The sequence below is a fragment of the Thermobia domestica genome, chromosome 4, assembly GCF_964235325.1.
Source record: "Thermobia domestica chromosome 4, izTheDome1.hap1.1, whole genome shotgun sequence".
NCBI lineage: Eukaryota > Metazoa > Arthropoda > Insecta > Zygentoma > Lepismatidae > Thermobia > Thermobia domestica.
In genome coordinates, this window is record NC_137457.1 from 206,620,835 (window position 1) to 206,640,890 (window position 20,056).

A 20,056-nucleotide genomic window follows, 5' to 3' on the forward strand; every position below is an offset into this window, starting at 1 on the left:
TATCATAAACTATAATCCTAGCTTCACTGCCTGACAAAATACGACGTTTCTATGGTGTGCGGAACTACTCTAAAAACCAACATTCCGAAACGACGAAAAATTTCGACACTTCATTGAGCTGAGCGAAGCGAAGCTCTTATACTCGGGTTAGCCGTTTGGTTGTCCGCGAACTCCTCCTAGACCGTTTGGCCGATCTCAACCAAACTTAGCACGCTGATAGAGTATGTCTTGCTGAGTGACAACATATAAGTCGAAATCAAAAATCCGATGTACCATCGAGGAATAATCACCGAAAAACGCTTCTTCTTAGACCGTTTGGCCGATCTCAACCAAACTTAGCACGCTGATAGAGTATGTCGTGCTGAGTGACAACATAGGTCGAAATCAAAAATCCGATGTACCATCGAGGAATAATCACGCTTCCTGATTACGTAGTTTAAGCTCGCTCAGCTCATTCCATTGCAATCGGGTATATCCATTTCATTCCTAGTTTACATGGAAAATGTCGCCTTTTTCGTGATATCGGAATTTTCCCATTACTCACATCCCATGACGAACAAGTATGCAAAATTTGGTGTTTGTATGTTTTGTGGAAGTATGCAAACAATTAAGTGTGTTTCCGACTTTAGAGGTATATAATTCAATGAGATACTGACCCCTTTTCTACGATGTGCGTAGAAACATGACTGTCCTACCGTGAGAACAACATACAATTTTCATGGTTACAAACTTTTGAACCGCCGTCTTGAATCGAAGATGATGACTTTTCCAACATGTCCGATTTTTCCTCTTACTTAAGATGTAATCTACACACCTGAACGCAATTTCGTGATTCCACCATATCTACAAGTTGTCTAGAATTAGACGCCCCCTTGTAACATTCCTAGCACTTTCTTACACCGAAGATGACTATTTTTTCAAGTTTAAGGACGGTTTCGCAAACTACCCATCAGAATAAACATTACCTCGAAATTTCAACGTCCTAGACACAGACATTACAAATTTCACAGTTTTTCGATTTGCGCCGCCAAACCATAACGAATTTTAATGCTCTTTTTCCTAACATAAACTATGTTCCTATTTTCACTGCCTGACAAAATATGACGTTTCTATGATCTGCGGAACTACTCCAAAAACCAGCATTTCGTAACGACGAAAAATTTCGACATTTCATTTACGTGGGAAATGTCTCCTTTTTCATCATATCGGAATTTTTCCATTACTCACATCACATGACGAACAAGTAAGCAAAATTTAGTGTTTGTATGGTTTGCGGAAGTATACAAACAATTAAGTGTGCGACAACTTTAGAGGTATATAATTCATATAATGTTCTCTTCTAATCAAATTTGAGAGAAAAGTAGCTGCCTAAGATTTATTCAAAGAAATGTTTTCAGTCCTCTGATGAAAATAGGAACATACTTTTAAGGGGGGAAAAACGAAACCATTACTTCCAACAGGGATTGAGCACTTAAACCTATGATTGATAGACTATTGACCCAAACCGGTCGACCAGTTCGTACGTCTTCACTGAGCTTCTTTCGACTTTTGTGTAAAGTAGTTTCCTGCTCCACACTTTTTTTTTCGATACCACTAAGAGTTTGTGGTGAATTTATTGGTCCTGACAGGTCTTGCAATGCATAAAGGTCTTTTTCGTATAAACTACATTCAACTTTACGTCCTAATAACTTATATGCAACTGGTTGAATCTGTGAAATGATTGGGGTTGAATTGATCGTAAATGTTTTCATAGTTAGGAGCCTGGATATGCAAACCCGCTTAACGTGGGGATTAATTTTTGTGAAATTTGGTACGAGCATTGCCTGGAAATTGAATATTGCAACTACTAATTGTTAAGATATTTGGTTCTAAAACAATGCAGAATCGTTACCAAAAATAAATAAACTAGAATATAATTCATACACATCACATAAAAAGATTTTATTTCTTATGTAGAAGTAATTTCTAAAATTTTGACGGGTTTATCAGTGCGTTTTAAGCATTACTATTTGCAAACAAAATAGGAACTTATAGTCGAGTCAAAATACGGTTTGACCTGGGTAAAATTGCAACCTTTAGTTTTACACCTGTATTTTGTTTAGGTACCCCACCTGATGAAAATATCCAAAATCCGACAAAATCGGACCACGGGAACACCTCCAAAAACGGGTTTCAAAATGGCGGACCATGGTTTTTCGAAAAAATCGTAGACCTTTACGTTGGCGGCTCTAGTAGTCCTCTTAATTGACACAGAGACATGAATGATACCTCGTTGAAACACTCATAGACAACAAATTCCAACGAAGTGACTTTTGTACCCATCATGCCCAACCCCTAGAAGAAGAAGAGGAAGAAAGTTGATTTTTTTGCTTTTTCTCTTCTAAATTGATATTTCTTGGACCCTTGAAACACTGTACATCCTCATACGCCTTCAGAAAAATTCCCACGCGTAGACCAGATATTGGTAACAATAACATTAAAAAATGAAGGACGTAGGTTCAACAGTAAGGGAGATAAAAATTCGGAACCACGGACCAAGGAGGGTCACTCTGTATATTTTTTACAGTGGTCTAACTTATGTTTCTTAGATCTAGCATCCTCCCTAATTGTCACAGACATGGAGCATACCGCATTGGAAAGCTTATGGAACCCCCTTGCCAACGACGTATCGTTTGTGCCCCCTGTGCTCAACCTGTAGAAAAAGAAGAAGAAGAAACCTTGAAAAAATTGGGAAAATCTACACTTTTACCTTTCTTAGGCTCTGGCAACCCTGATAATCGTTGTACGCTTGAAAAAATCTTGTTTCTTTCTTTAAATCAAAGGTCGCTTTAATATAAGTACTATACATAAAACAAAAATATTCTTAAGCAAAAGAATGGGAATAACGAAAGACTTTGGGAGGAAAATTACACATCTACATCGTCATTGCCTAAGCTAACACTGTCCTCACCATATTCATTTAAACAGTTAAAACATTCAGTTTCTTGGCACACACCACAAGAAATAGCAAATAGAAGGTCATACCATAATACAGTGTACAAGACAATTTGTTTTATAGAAACATAGCACCTATATATAAAGCAAAAATATTCGAAAGCAAAAGAATGGGAAGACGAAAGACTTTTGGAGGCTAATTACACATCTATATCGTCATCGCCTACGCTCTAGCACTGTCCTCACTATATTCATTTAAACAGTTAAAACATTCAGTTTCTTGGCAGACACCACAAGCAATAGCACATGGAAGGCCATGCTTTCTGCAAGTAAAATGCGTTGTTGCACACCCGGTAACACAGTTGCAATGAACAATGGTGAGCAAATTCGCTGGAGCTGGTGGTAGATCACATAAGATTGGGTGGAGCTCACCATTTCTTTCTTGCCAGCCCAATTCTGTAGCGTTTGCAGGTTTCGACTTCCACACCTGGACCTGGTGGTAGGTGCGAAGAGAGTGGAATTTGGTGGAAGACGCAGTTGGTGGCAGTCTTTCTGGAGCTACGAAACATTTGGCTGTTGTGACTTTTGCACTGAACATGCGATGTCTAAGACGAGTGAGGTCAATGTGATCATCACCCCCAAACAATAGAACCATTGCTTTATGCCCGGCTTCGATTATTGCGCTTGCTGGCTGGCCAGGAAAACAAAATACAGAAGCTATTTCTCGAATTCTAGAGTCTTTCTGCATTTTTATAAATGCCTTCTGCTTTCCAAGCTCATACACTCGTGATGTGCTGTCGCAACCAGTAAAGGCATGCAAAAAGAGGAGATGTTCACACAAGCTGGGACTGAGACTTTCACGAATTAGGTGTATGTCATAATCGGGCTTAACGTTTTTTCTTGTATTTATGTCACTGCGGTAGACGAGGCGGAATGGAGTCGGTTGTGAGTAATATAGGAGTAAAAGTAGAACGTCTGTGTCTTCTCCAATCACAAAAGTGTGATAGGTTTTGGAAGCTGCGGTTGCTATCAGAACATCAGCATCTCCGTCAGCGTGAAGCACTGTGCAACCTACTTTCTCTAGGTGGACTGTTATGAGGTCGATCATTTGTTCCTTATTACTTTTGTTGGACAAGAAGCTGTCCTTTTTGCCCACGAATTCCATCGATGGCATAAAATGCACTGTTGGACCAGCACAGGATCCAGCTCGACGGCGGTGTGTGACATCTTTCGTTGATGGTGATCCATACCCATCAAACACGATAGTTGATGTGCCATATTTACGAACTATATACTCAGCAAATGATGCAGCGATATTGTCGTACGAACTGCCTTTACACCATTTTAGTCTATGTAACAAAGATCCTCCGTCTAAGACATATAGAATATTGTCTGGCTCCGTTTCCTCAAACTGTGCGGTCTGCTGCTTGCTGAACTCTAGTATCACATGGGCCAGTGGGGCTTTGTCTGCCTTACGCATCATGCTGGGTTACTCAAATAAAGCTGGTGGGTAGGCACATAATTCATGAGCTAAGGTCTCCTCTAAAGATGTGCTGCCTGCATTAGCGACAACTAACAGTCTTTGAAACAAAAGATTCGAATCGAAGGAGATATCGTTGCTGATTTTAACACTACTCGGGGATGCTAGAGTTTTGACTTTATCAGCACGCTTCCACTTCACAGTGAACAGGTCTTTGCCAGATAGTTTCTTCGCAAGCTCTTCCCCAACTGAAAATAAATTATGGACGTTGACAGAGGAATCCGCTATGACGCCAGTGACAATGTTTCTCAATGATTTGTCTCCGTCAAATGGTAAGATGGGCTGCAGTCGTGCAAGAATGCGACGTGTGTCACTGATATCACGTGACATTCTTGACGTTTCGGCTTCTTTATGTTGTTCGCTAGTGACATATGCTGTGTGAGTAAGAGTTTGCATCGCCAGATTATACTCGGAGCATGCTGGCATTGAGAGTACCCACAAAGATCGTTGCATCTCCGACATTCCACTCCCATGGGTTAGACCCCCAGTGGATTTTAGCGATCTCATCAGAACCTGCTCTATGACTAGATCAGAAGACAACCCAGCCCAATAACGGTTGCTTCTTCTAATAACTCCGAACCCATTTTGAAAGCTTTCGTGAACTGTTGGATTAACCGATGGCAGCGTTAACATTGTTTGCAGGTACAAGCATGTCGACTTCAAATAATTGAAGTGTCCTGCTGCAGCGAATATGGGAATGCACTCTGCTATAGCTTCAAGGTGATCCTCCCAGCTTCCTGTTCGGTCTGCTGCCACAAGTTTCCTTGCTGTAGTCAACATGCGCTGGTATGCAAGCCACAACTGACTTGTTTTTGATGTGTTAATAAGTTCTGACTTTCGTTCTTCTATTTTTTTCTGGGCTTCTTGAAGAAGAGGTAAAGAACTAGCTCCAGTTACATTAATCTCACCCGACATCAGACTCTGGTAGAGAGAGTAAGCATCGTTGATAGTTCTGTGTATTCTGTTATTGGACTCCAGAAAAACATTCTCCACAAGCAATGCACTTAATGCGAGGTCAACCACCATGTGCGCACGGAAGGCTCTTGCTACGGACTTGCCACTTAACATATGTACAACCGAATTTTCTCCATAAACCTCATGCAAGATTTCACGTAAGCCTGAACCATCCATCAGGGAACCAATTGCTCCTAGAAGGTTCATCAGAGTATAAAATGAGCCCAACAGGAGAACCGTGTCCTTAATACTGGTGTTATGTGCTCTGTCATGCAGGATACGTGAAGCTTTCCAAAACAGTGGTTGGTCTAAGGTGATGATTGGTGTGACTTTATATTTTCTCGCAAGATTATTCAGGTACACTAAAGTGGAATAGATGCATGACATATCAGATGGAGGGAGGTCAATAATCGGTAAGCAGAGAACAGTGGATTTCCCTGGATGATGAAGAGATGGATCTGCGTGAATGGCCTGCATCATTCCTGACCAGTTTGGAGTGCGTGACGGAAAGTGCCAGGAAAGTTTCCACAAAATGTCCAGGGAGCTTTCGTTCGGTGATGGTGCTGTTACCAGTTCACAGTTGACCTTTTCAAGAATAGCCCTGGCTTCAGTGTATGCATGAATGGGAACACTGGCAAGGGACTTCACATCAGCATCAGAGACAGGCTTCCGAAGAATGGTTAGACTGGTAGTAGTGGATGGAGTAATGGCCGCCAACATTCCCATACTATGGAATGTGCCTAAACCACTCAGCGTTTGGAGATTATGGTCTACATTATCCGCTGCAAAGAGGAGAGTCTGGTCTGCTGACATTTCGGTCACACGATTACCAAATGTACTTGCAGCACAGCGTTCAAACCGCTGCACTTCCGCGTATGAAGAGCAAAATCCCAGGTGATGTAGCGTGTCAATCAGGTGTTTCGATCGATAGTGGTGGTGCAGCTGCACAGCAACACCTAACTGCAGAGGAGCTAATATAGCTCTTGGTCTGGCTGCTTGCATCAAACACTGGCCAATCGATGCTATTTTGGTTTCATTGTCCTTTCCGGCAAAAAGTGTGGCACAGAATAGTTTAAGGCTAGGTGGAATGTACTGAAGGGATTCCTGAATGGTCAATTCGCTGGGTGAAGGATATGTATCACTTCCAGATTGTAGTTTGGATTTTATGTCGCTTTTGATCAGTCGAGCTGCGGTTTCTATGATTCTATCTTTTCCTTTTCTTCATCATACTTTCGTGGCAAATCACGATATGCCCGTAGAATGTGATTGGCAGTTTCTCGAAGTGTAATGAAGTCGTTTTTTCCACTGTCACTAGAAATTATAATTTTGTCACCGAAGTACTCCATTAGTTGACGCTTCATGTGCCGTCTGTCATATGCAATGTGATCAGTCCCTTCAAGAAATGTGCCCATATTTGTTACAAGTTCTCCAACAGTTAGTTGCTTATCATCGTGCTCTTCCAAATAACTATAGATGCGCTGAAATGCACGGATTCTCTTATGATTAGTAGGTCGGCCAGCCCGGAACTTTTTTGACGCTGACTGATTATCGGTGCAGTATTGTTGAGGAATTGCTTTACCTGTTCGAAAGTTGATACTACATGATCTGTGATAGACACAATCTGCTGCATGAAGATCAGATGAGAAGTACTCAATTCGACCTCGGACAGTTTGTGACCAGTTATCGTTTCGTTCATTGCAACACTTTAAAATGCTGTGTGGCAATGCTTGTGTTTTCACTCGCACATTTTCTGATTTCAACACGTGACGGTCATCAAATAAGACAGGCGTTCCGCAAAACAGGCAATCACTGTTGCTGTTGAAGGACCCATCCGACGAGCGAGTAACTCGTTTTTGAATCGGCGATGACGTTTTTCTTTTTAGGGCAATCGCAATATCTTTCTTATCAACGTAACGTTTGCGACAAGAGACATGAACCACCATACCTGCAGCGGCGAGAATGTTACTACCGCGAGCCTTACTGGCAATGTTCACTCCTTCAGCTCCCTTTTCTTGAAGTGTGATGAGGTTATCGTCAGAATCTTTTACACAACGATTTTTAAGGTTGCCAGAGCCCAAGAAAGGTAAAAGTGTAGATTTTCCCAATTTTTTCAAGGTTTCTTCTTCTTCTTTTTCTACAGGTTGGGCACAGGGGGCACAAACGATACGTCGTTGGCAAGGGGGTTCCATAAGCTTTCGAATGCGGTATGCTCCATGTCTGTGACAATTAGGGAGGATGCTAGATCTAAGAAACATAAGTTAGACCACTGTAAAAAATATACAGAGTGACCCTCCTTGGTCCGTGGTTCCGAATTTTTATCTCCCTTACTGTTGAACCTACGTCCTTCATTTTTTAATGTTATTGTTACCAATATCTGGTCTACGCGTGGGAATTTTTCTGAAGGCGTATGAGGACGTACGGTGTTGCAAGGGTCCAAGAAATATCAATTTAAAAGAGAAAAAAACAAAAAATCAACTTTCTTCCTCTTCTTCTTCTAGGGGTTAGACATGATGGGTACAAAAGTCACTTCGTTGGAATTTGTTGTCTATGAGCGTTTCAACGAGGTATCATTCATGTCTCTGTGTCAATTAAGAGGACTACTAGAGCCGCCAACGTAAAGGTCTACGATTTTTTCGAAAAACCATGGTCCGCCATTTTGAAACCCGTTTTTGGAGGTGTTCCCGTGGTCCGATTTTGTCGGATTTTGGATATTTTCATCAGGTGGGATACCTAAACAAAATACAGGTGTAAAACTAAAGGTTGCAATTTTGCCCAGGTTGAGGGTAAAATTGCTCTAGATTTCCTGGACTATTATACCTTCTTACAATTGGTACAAAATTCTGGATAATTAACATATATTAACAATGTAATTTTTAAGAATTAACTTACATTTAAATTCAAATTAAATTCTTATTAAATCTAACATTCAAAAAATGTTTATATTTATTTTAGATAAAAAATTTCATCCAGCTTGGGTGAAGATGGGAAGGAGTTTAATATGCTAATGGCATTGCCTCTTTGTATGGCTAGGCTTATCCTTTGTGTCAAAAAGTAACCACTTCTAGGATCTCCTGATTTGTTAATTAAATTTGATCCTAATTCCTTTAAAAACATTCTGGCTTCTTTGCTAAAAACACCCATTCTTTCCGTGGCAAACGTAATAAAAATGTGATCTTTAAGTTTTGTATATTTAGAATGTTTCCGCATACACGCTGTCTCTGCTGCACTTCCCGCTTCTTCACTAGTTGTCGTTAAGTAAGATGGGGCAAAAGTATCTACACATGTTACATCCCAAACTAGACACTGGCCCCTTTTCCAAGGTGTCAAAGTAATTCCATCTGGTCGCTTATTATCATTCCGATACATTCCTGGTGGTTCTAAAATGCTAGGACGATCTATACTGGTGAGGGTTCATTTTATTATTTGATTTAATTCACTGTGACGTGAAATTCTCTTTCCACTTTTGATGCAACTTAATGCGTGTAAGCTTTTAATACACATTGAATACACGATAAAGCCATTATGATCATTATACTATCGAGCCAACGTTATTCACAGAAATATATAACCTTTGCAACAGCACTTTCAAACTTTCGCCGAGATGATTACAGAAAAATATCTCCTACACTTCGTCACCAGATGGTAGCGTTCCCAAAACTGATGCAATGTTCCCTTTTTGCACAGCCATAGTGATGCGTTGCAGTAGAAAAGAGGTTGCTCTAGCATCCCCTGACGATAAATAAATGCGGTGTCCGAATTCTTTTATAAAGTTAAGACCTTCGGGAACCCAGGAACCACCTGATTCGATAGCTATAGTGACAAAATGATATTTCTCAAGTAACCTGCTGTACTTCTTGCGTTTTTCTGTCTCACGGCGAGCAGCCACATTGCCAGCTTGTGCTGAAGAAGAATGTAGATTTGATGGGAAGAATGTATTGGAACAAGTAAAATCCCATATAAGTACTTTTCCTTTCTTCCACGGTAGTAGGGTCATACCATCTGGCCTCTTACCGTCTGCACTACTGCATCCCAACGGTTCGCGTATAGAAGGAACGCCTGCTGAAATTAGTGCCCTCATGATAATGTCAGTGACGCTGGAGTGGCGTGAATGCCTTCCCACACTATTGGAACAGGAGAGTCCGTGAAAGCTCTTCTTGTTTACGACACTTCTACAGGTAGGACAACTGTGTTGTTCACAAACATCTGCCCCCAAACGCAGTGCGCTGGCAATTCGAAAGCTGTCGTTGGGAAGATACAATCCTAAAGAAGATGGCGGGATATCATGTAGCCAAGCGCCTGCTTCAGGAGATGGTGTAGCTAGGAGTCTGGCCTTGTCTTCTGGGTTATCGGATGACTGAAGTAGATAAGAAAAGTGATGGTTTATAAGGGGATCATCCCAAGAGGATTGTAATCCTCTCTTATCAAGATCAGGGGTATCTGACCCCACGATAAATGACCACTTAGAAATGCTATCGTTGACATTCGAATCCGCAACAAGGCTAAGATCTTGTTGGAGAATGGTCTTGATCAATGGCTTAGCGCCATAGAATGAAGACAGAAAGGATGAAATAGCCAGGTCCATGGCTCGGCGAATGCCGAAACCTCCATGGTTAACAGGGAGGGACGCCTGCAACCATGAGTTATTGTTGAGTGAGAATTCAGGATAAATTCTAGAGCGGTTTTTAAGGCATTGTCATAACATTCCAGAGGATCCGCATCCCGCCAAGATAAAGAACATCGAAGAAAGTATAGCAGCCTTGACATGTACAATAGGGTGTATCGAAAAAAACTTTTTTTCGAAATCCGGTTAGGGCTAGTGCGGATTTCGAAAAAAACTTTTTTTCGAAATCCGGTTACGGCTAGTGCGGATTTTTGGCCAAATGGCATCAATAAAACGTATAAAAAATCTCAACTCGATCAGACAACTCCTTCTGCTGCCGAGTAGAGCCCAAATATTAGAAAAATCAACAAAAGATTCACTTTTCAACTGATTTTCCAAAAAATATTTTTTTAAATATTTCCTATATTTTTCGGTCTTTTAAATTATTGAAATAGCATTGAGTGACATACGCTGACGTTATGGCATCGACAAGTGTGTTACGGTCTGACTTTAGGAATAGCATTATTGGGACACCCAAGGAATTGGGTAGAACACAGCTACCAACCGTTGAAATGTATTGAGACAATACCTATGGGAGCGAGAAGAAAAAATGAGAATTTCGGGATCCCGGAAAGAGCCTTCAACAAAGGATTTATCTTCTATCGTCGCCAGGAAGATTGTAGAAATTTGAGATTACGCCTCAATCAGCGGCGAAGCTATTTTCAGTGTCAGAAGGATGGTTGCAATGATATTGAAGCACCATAATATTGTCCGTGACTTGCAAAACTCAGCAAAGTCCGGTTTCCAAACTTCTGCGAAACGAATTGCTGATTTTCAACAGTCTACCAAAAATATTTCATTTGATATAGCCTTTTGTAAGTGTTCCGATCCTCTTGCCTGCAGCTGCGAAAAAGGAAGAAAAGTGCCAGTGCTAGAGGCGTCTTTTCTTCTAGATCAAAGAACCACAAGATTGAGGCGTAATCTCAATTTTCTACAATCTTCCTGGCGACGATAGAAGATAAATCCTTTGTTGAAGGCTCTTTCCGGGATCCCGAAATTCTCATTTTTTCTTCTCGCTCCCTAGGTATTGTCTCAATACATTTGAACGGTTGGTAGCTGTGTTCTACCCAATTCCTTGGGTGTCCCAATAACGCTATTCCTAACGTCAGACCGTAACAAACTTGTCGATGCCATAACGTCAGCGTATGTCACTCTCTTCCTAATAAAAAGTACTTAACACAACTGAAACACTGTTCTCACTTCTACATACTGCACTACACACGAAAACAAATTATTTAGTTAAAATTTCCTACAGCACTAATAAATAACTCAAGCAGCGACAATCACGTTCGACACAGCTGGTTGACTACTGGCGGCTGATAAGACCGATCCTTTCAGCTGGGCAAGTACAGAGAAGAGGCGTTCGGGGAGAGGTGGGCGGCAGGTGATCTAGTGTGATAAGCAGATGCATACGGCATTGGGAGCAAATTATTTATACTATTACTGCTCTTAGAATTTAGCATTAAAGTGTTTTCTTCGTTATTCAAGAGACTTCAATAATTTTATATTAAAATTTAATTGTACGGTACGCCAGGAAATCAGTGCATTTTTACAAATAATTAACTAGGTTTTTATGCTTGTGGTGTACAGAAATAACCGTAATAAATTTGTTTTTATGTATTTATTTCTCCTTTCCAATACTATTTCAATAATTTAAAAGACCGAAAAATATAGGAAATATTTAAAAAATATTTTTTGGAAAATCAGTTGAAAAGTGAATCTTTTGTTGATTTTTCTAATATTTGGGCTCTACTCGGCAGCAGAAGGAGTTGTCTGATCGAGTTGAGATTTTTTATACGTTTTATTGATTCCATTTGGCCAAAAATCCGCACTAGCCGTAACCGGATTTCGAAAAAACGTTTTTTTTTTCGATACACCCTAATGTACAATGAGGCTCGTGGTAGGTAAAAGACAGAGTGTGCTGAAATCAAGGAAAGATGTTTGAGAAAGAATTCTAATTTAGAAATTTTATTTTTTTAATATTGTTCGTCTTGCCTCATTAGATAATGCTGCTCCTAGCAAGCTTGCGTTATCTGACGAAATTCTTTGAATCCCAGGCGCGGCTTCGTCATAGCCTGCTCATTGGAGACTCCGAGAAAGCTGACCTCACACTTGGAGAAATTTATTTGCAATCCGATCTCCTTAGCCTGTCTACGGACCATTTCTAATGTCTCTAGTACTGTATCCTTGTCTCCAGCTACAGTCCCGTCGTCCAAATACCATATGCTCAGTTCCGTATTGATACTATTAACGATGGATTGTAAAGTTAGTGCGATCAAACCAGGGCCAAGAGGATCGCCTTGTTGTACGCCACGGTGAGAGAGGATTATTTCGTCTCGTAAGTATAAGTTGTTCGGTTGTGAGTAACACTGATCGACGTATCGATAAATTGACGGAAAACTGTTTTTTACCTGTATGAGCATAGAATGACGATTCAACTCGTTAAATGCGTTTCTGAAAACTATTTTCAGAAACACTTTCTTCTGATGGTGTGGAAAAGCGTAGTACATGCGAGCAGCTATCCCAGCATCACAGAGGGCGTTAGTCAGGTGGTCTTTAGCTTTGCATTCTTGATATAGTAGAAGGTCCTTTAATATTGAAGGACGGAGACTGTCCATACCTCCTGATGACTCGGAGGGAAAGGATTTAAGTACCCTCGTAAATTCATCACCCTATACTCTAGGCGCTACAATACTAGGCTAAATGAGATCGGGAGGTTCAAAAGGGTGGCTGTCAGCCATATGTTTTTCTTTTAATGCTTCTAATACAGTTCCATTCGGAGAAGCTATAGTATCTTCTGAGATGAGAAGCCGTATTGCGCTGCGGACATCACCGTCTACTAGTTTGTTCTCGACACTCTTGATGTTAAAAGTGGAATTTGCTGGTCGTCGAGCTTTGAAGAATTTTTTTACTGTGGTTAGGAAGGGCTTCGCAGCGAGAATATTTATTACTTATTTCACGGTTGGTGAAATATAGAAAATAGTGAACACAGGTGACACATGACGTAGATACTATCCAATTTGTTTAATGTATCACGAAAAGCGGAAAATAGGTTTCTAATTTTTTTGAGTACGGTACAAATATTACTAATTCTACTTAACATATTGGATTGATTTCTCAATGCTTCCAGTTAAAAGAATTAATTAATACTTTGCTGATTGTTTGAGGATAAACAAATATTATAACTATATTTTATTCGTAGAAACTCGGACCTAATTAGTAAATTGAAGGGAAAATTTGGAACTATGTTGGGTGCTTTATCAAGTGAGTATATTATGATAAAATATATTGCACTTCAATTTGAATATGACAATTGTATGATTTAGCTACTTTAATCAAGATTGATATCTATTACATAGATTATATAATTTCCATTATCATCAACTTATTAGGGAACTCATTTTTATGTTGAACGCTACTGATGTAAAATTAAATATTTTATCTTTAGATTCATCATCATTATAGATATTCTGCCATTGTCAGATCATTTGTCGCAACTGATAAGCTTCCATGTTCGACGGTCATAAGCAAACTTCTTTGTCTTCATGCACTTTTTCATTTTGATACTTCCATCAACTATAGCTTTCCTCGCCCCAATTTTTCTTTCTCTTTCCAATTGCATTTAAAATTGTTCTTTTTGTTTCGAACCATTTCTAGCTCTATCTCATTCGTTTTCCACTTCATCCACTTTTCGTTTTCCACTTTTCATTTCTAGCTTGTATTTAGTATCAGCATTAATAATATTACCGAGGTATCAAAAACTAGTAATTTTCTCCCCGTTTACTTCTACTAAGAATGCCTGCTTCGCTGCAATCACCATGGCTTTTGCCTTTATAATACGAGAGAGGTTCATTTCCCCGGCATATTTAAAATACTTGAGCTGGGATAGCTGATGGGGGATATTGTAGCCTGTCTTAGATACCTATTTGTTTAATTTCAAAAGCCATAGCTGCTATATTAATATTCTTTTTTGTCGTTTCAGGTGTTAGAGGTTGCACCTAGCTTGAAAAATGGAGAAAACCGAACAACGAGCTCCTCCAGAAAAAAAGCTTAAGCCCAAAGGAGATTCACGAGGACATGATCAGTGCGTTGGGTGATGGTGCTCCTTCTTACTAGGTGGTAAAGAACTGGTAATGCGACTTCCGTTGCAGCAGGGAAGCTGTCAAGAGGCTACTGGTGCTGGTCCTCTGAGAACAGCATGCACCGCAGAAAACATTGATGCTTTGCATGATATGATTATAGCAGGCAGACGAATCACAGGTGCAACAGTTAGCAGACATCATGCACATCTCTGTAGGCTCAGTGGAAACCATTGTGCATGAACACTTGGGATCCAGAAAGGTGTCAGCGCGATTTGTACCGAAAATGTAATCTCGTGAAAATCAGAGAGACAGAGTTCGATGTTCAAGAGCTGGTTTGGAAGTAATGGGGGCAGACCTGAAACAGTTCTGTGACAGTGGATGAGTCGTGGCTCCACCAGTATGACCCTGAGTCAAAATGACAGAGCATGGAGTGTCGGTAGAGCAGTTCGCCTCCCTCACGCAAGTTCAATATGCAAGCATCAGTGCAAAAGGTTGTGACCACAATTTTTTGGGATGCGAAGGGTGTGCTCCTTATTGACTACCTGGAGGTTGGACACATTATGACGGGGGCCTTTGATGCAGCCCTGATCCCGAAGCAATCAAGGAAAAACGCGCGGGATGTTGCAGGGAACAGTGCTGTTCCACCAAGATAATGCTCCGGCCACAAAAGCCAACTTACTGGTACCGCAATCCATGTTGCTGGTTTTGATGTGTTGGAACATCCTCCCTACTCACCCGACCTCGCCCCTAGTGATTTTCATTTGTTCTCAAAGTTGAAGGAACCCCTCAAGGGAAAGAAGTGTCATTCAAATGCAGCTGTTATTGAAGCTGTGGAGGAATGGTTCACGGCTCAGCAAGAGACTTTGAAGCTGGTATAGTTGCTTTACAGCATAGGTGGAAGAAGTGCATTACTATGAAAGGAGACTTTTTGGAAAAATAATACTGGTTATATCTCAGGGACAATAATTATTGAACCACCCTTGTATTTACTTTCATCTCATATTATTTACAACTCTTCGTCTGTGAAACTCCTCTTACAAATGCACTCTCGCTTTTCATTCCCTCTCCTAACAGTTACTTCTTAATTCATATATAAATTTCGTTCTTTCCTTTTCTACCCAAACTTCTTTTAAAATCCAAACAATTCACACGTCAGGCGCTACAAAACCTTTTATAGTTTCCTGAGAGCGAGGGAAATTCAACTATGTGATTTATGCGTACTTTTATGAAAAATCTTGTATAATGTTTATGCTTATCGATCTTTCATTGGTAAACGAAAATATTTGATAAACATTTTTGCACGCATACGCAGTAACACAATGTAGAGCCATCTCTGCACTCGGAATCAACGATTGAAACTTAGAACATACGGTAAATGATTTTAAAATATTAGGTCTTATGAAGTCATTCTAATGCGTGGTTAGTGCCATACTAAAGAGTTCGACGATCATATGTTTCCTGCAGTAGTCAGTCGTTTAGTATGACGCTAATTTTACGACAAAACGACTCTGCATAAAGCCCATTATTTGTTGTTGTTACATTATCATGTGTTTACGAAAAAGCAATTGTTCTAAATTTCACAATTTTTGCTTTTATCCCTTATATATATATCTCCATACATATTGTTATTAATGATATACATTATCTGATAACTATACATATATTTTTAAAACAATATTACACTACAAAATACTGCGCCACAATATTACACTACAATATAGTATTTTTTCTTGGAATATTTTCCCATATTACCAAATTATACCAAATTTATACCAAAGTATAATTGACACTGCTTTTAAACTAAACAGAAACTTATATGCGCAAATAAAACAAATAGAAACATTATAATGAAATTGTGCATCTAAAACCTAATATCTTTTGATCATTAGCAGCTGTCACATTAAAAAACCCCGAGGCCTTCATAATTTTAACGTGCCTCATGCCACTACTTCCTGCAGGCATGACACTGCTCCTAATCCTCGATGATGGGTTCCGTGTACTGCTCATCACATCCAGGGCAGAAGCAATTCTCCTCGGATGAAGATCTTGGTCGGTCTGAAGAAACATGGCATCTTCCTTCATGGCAACTTAATCGTTAGGCCTATTCCTCTTGCAAGCTGCTTCTGTGGATGCTTCAACTTTGTTTTTGAACGGCGGAAACTTCATAATCTCAGACATCTTCCCTGCTCTTTTTCTTTTCTGTACACCTGAATGTTTAGGAAGCTGTAGAAATGCTTATGGATGGACTGCTACTGGTTCATCTGGAACATCTTATGTTGTTGCACCATTCTCTTCGCTTTTAGCAGAGCACAGTTGTTGATCGATCAGCGTCGAAAGTCGGAAGTCTACTTCGCTCAAGACGTCAGGATTGAAAGGGTGGATCCCTGTAGCCTGCACGAACTCCTAGCTTTCTCAATTGTTGCAATCCCTTCGTATGCAATGTGGATGATGAAGGAAATCTCCCTTTGTATTATTCTTTCCGCGGGTGATCAATGGTTGTTGACCATCCATTTGTCACATTCAGCCGCAAAGGCAGTCTTCAGAGGTAAGAACCCCTTGTCAAGGGGCTGCAGCATGTGGCTTGCATGCGGAGGAAGAGAAAGAAAGGTAATGTAATTATTCCTACAATACAACACTGCTTCCAAAGTGCAGTGTGTGGTGTAGTTATCAAGAACGAGCAACACTTCATTATTCTGAGTTGACTTCACAAGGTGAGAGAAATGTTTCAACCAATCCCAAAAAGTTCGTTGGTTATGTATCCAGAATCTGAGACCAAGGTAAAGTTCTTGCACGTCCATGTTCATACACTATTTTCATTGTACTTCCGGGAAATATGACGGCTCGGTACATGTAAACTCCACTTGGAGACATGTAACAGAGAACAGTAATCGTCTGTTCCCTCTCACCCTACACAACTTTACCCACATGCCTTTTACCGCTTGGCGAAAGTACTTTTGGAATTTTATTTGGGAGAGTTAAAATTCCATTTTCATCCATATTAAACATTCTATGAGATAGAAATTGTTTGGTTTGTAACACTTCCTGAAAATTGCTGAAGAACATCGTGTATTGAGATTTCTTGAAACCAATTATTCTTCCAAGGCTGCACTTCTCCGGTGAGCTCAATATTAAGTTATTATTCCTTTTTCAAAATGCATATATCCAGTTCTTTCCGGCTTTCTTCTTCTCTCTGTTGAAGTTGTGTTGATGGGATTTCTCTCTGCATAGCCGAACGCAAGGTCCATAAGTTGTTGGCATGTGATACCGTAAAGCATGGAGTCAAGGTCCCTTACATGCTGAGCCAATTCCTGTTCTTGCAGAGGGATGAATGTTGGCTTTATCCGTCGCAGAGACGTTGGGACATTACCCTAAAAAAATTAGAAAACAGGGAACTATAGCTAAACAAAAACCATTTAAAAACTCATTGCAGTATGTTAGTTTAATTATGAGACTCTTTTCCAACGTTAGTTCGCATGCAGTAGATTCAAATTTGTCATTATCTGATTTTGAAAATCATACCCACGTTTCTGAGATTTTGTCCTACTTCATTCATTACAGGAATAGCCTAATTACACATTACTATAATGTAAATAATTAGTGATTCACATTAGTATTGCTTTAGTGAGCCGTGTAAATCGCCGGCGATTCACATCATATCTAGGCCCACCTACTTTCCCAGGCCATGTGAATCAACAGTTATGCACACCGCTAGTGTTTATATTAGAGAAACCTATTAATTTTGCCTCAAAGTAACCCCGCACTGTCAGAATTGGAAAAGAATCTGGCAAGATGTTCTCAAATTCAATTGTCTACACAGTCCTCCAAGAGTACGTATCACCGGTCCCGAAGAGTACGCGCGTACTCTTGAAGGAAAGAAAATGCGTACTCTTAGAGGAATCTCACTTATTTTACAAATCTATCACAAGTGTGCAGTAGCTTCCAGATATGATGGTCTTATCTGCCTTATGCCCAAACCTGATTGTGACACCTAACATTTGATACTAAGTTTAGAAACAGAATACATCTGTATTCAACTACACACACTGATTAGTGGGAACTCAATTATATATCACTGGAATCATCAAAAATATTTACTTACCAATAAAACGTAGGGCAAAGATCCTGACAGGAGACAAGTTCGATACAACCACCTTTCACACAACAACGCTTCTGCAGGAATGCTCACAAACATCGTACAGCGTTGCCAGATCTGGCAAATTGTTCATCGTACTCTTACAGGCCGCGCGCTCTTAGAGGAACTTCCCTTACATTTCTACTGTGAATATACCAAAATTGTTTAGCCCACTTATATTTTGATTTTTTCACTGCTGGAAAAATTTTCTAGAAGAAAACACATGCAACAAATGGTGGAGAATCTTTTTCGATGTTTTCTATGTTCTTTGGAGCTAGATGAAATACCTATACGGAGGAAAGAAAATGTGGCACTTTTGCTTAGACGTAGCAGTACTTAGGGAATTATCGCTCCTTGTGTGCCACTTGCGAGTGGTTCGCAGATGGCTGTATAGCAGTTTTGATGTGTAAGACATAAATTAGCGTGGCCGTGTTGTAGTGGGCATCTGACGCAACAATGTGAGTGATATACAGAGTCCAATGCTTTGGTATTAAGTGTGGGATTGCTGTATAACAGGATAGAAAGTGTTGTTTTCAACGGTAGAGTGTTGTGTCCAGGTATTCACGGTCGTGTAAAACTGTAGACGTTGGTGTTTAAGTAAAATTGGTTATATTAATATGTACGTGCCTGCGCAATGGTAGATTACCCTGTCCACGAGCAGGCAGATATACACCTCATTTATGGAGATAGAAGGGGAAATAGCCCAGAGGCGAGGCTTTTATATCGTGACCGTCGCCCTCAAAAGAGAGTAACTGTTCTATTTTTTCCGCGCCTCCATATTCACCTTCGGGTGAGAGGGTCTCTTCAATTTCCCCTACTTGAAATCGGAGGAAATCGCACTATGTGGACAGTTGAATTTGAAGACAGCGTACTGGGAATGATCAGAGACCGTTCTGAAAATACCAGTAGCCATGTGTAGGGCGTAAAAGTCCACATGCAACTCTAGTCAACGATCAGAAGAGAGATTTAGTGTAAGCGCACGGTGCGGTATGGTGGATCATATTGTGGTAGGACCTTATTTAGTACCGGCCTGCCTGTTTAGGAGTACGTATCTTTTATTTTTAAGTAGTGTTCTCCCAAAATGGTTAGAACATGCGCCCTTGAACTTAAGACAGCAGATATGATCCCAGCATGACAGTGCACCTGCACATTTTGACAGGAATATGCAGACCTAGCTAAATGAAACATTCCCAGATAATTGGATTTTGAGAGATTGACCTGTGTTATGACCACCTCGTTCACCCTACCTCACGCCCCTTGATTTCTTATTTGAAGGGTTATGAAAAGCCTTTTGTATGCAACACCAGCCACGACAGCCGAAGAACTTGTTGCTCGAGTTAATATAGCTGCCACAATCATCTTCGAAATTTCAGGTGTGTTTGACCGCACTCGGAAAAATTTGCTTCGCCCGCACACGGAAAAATGTCATCTTTGCAAAGCGGTCAATGGTTGACAATATCAGACAGTGAACTGTTATTCTTCACAGATGTCTCGTGTACACATACTGCATTGCACAAATACTGTACAAGATAGTTCTCAGTTTTTCATAGTTATCCAACTTTGTACGAAACAATAAATCGGTGGTTCTGTATTTCTTTGTATCATCGTGCAACACGCGCAACAGCTTGTGTTTCGTCAAGTTTCATTGCTTCTGTGCTCGAAATTATAATCTCCCACGGAATTACGTATTACGAGGAGAAAATCTTATAATGCAGCTTACTTTTGCTCAAATTGTATTCACATAATTTGTGGAA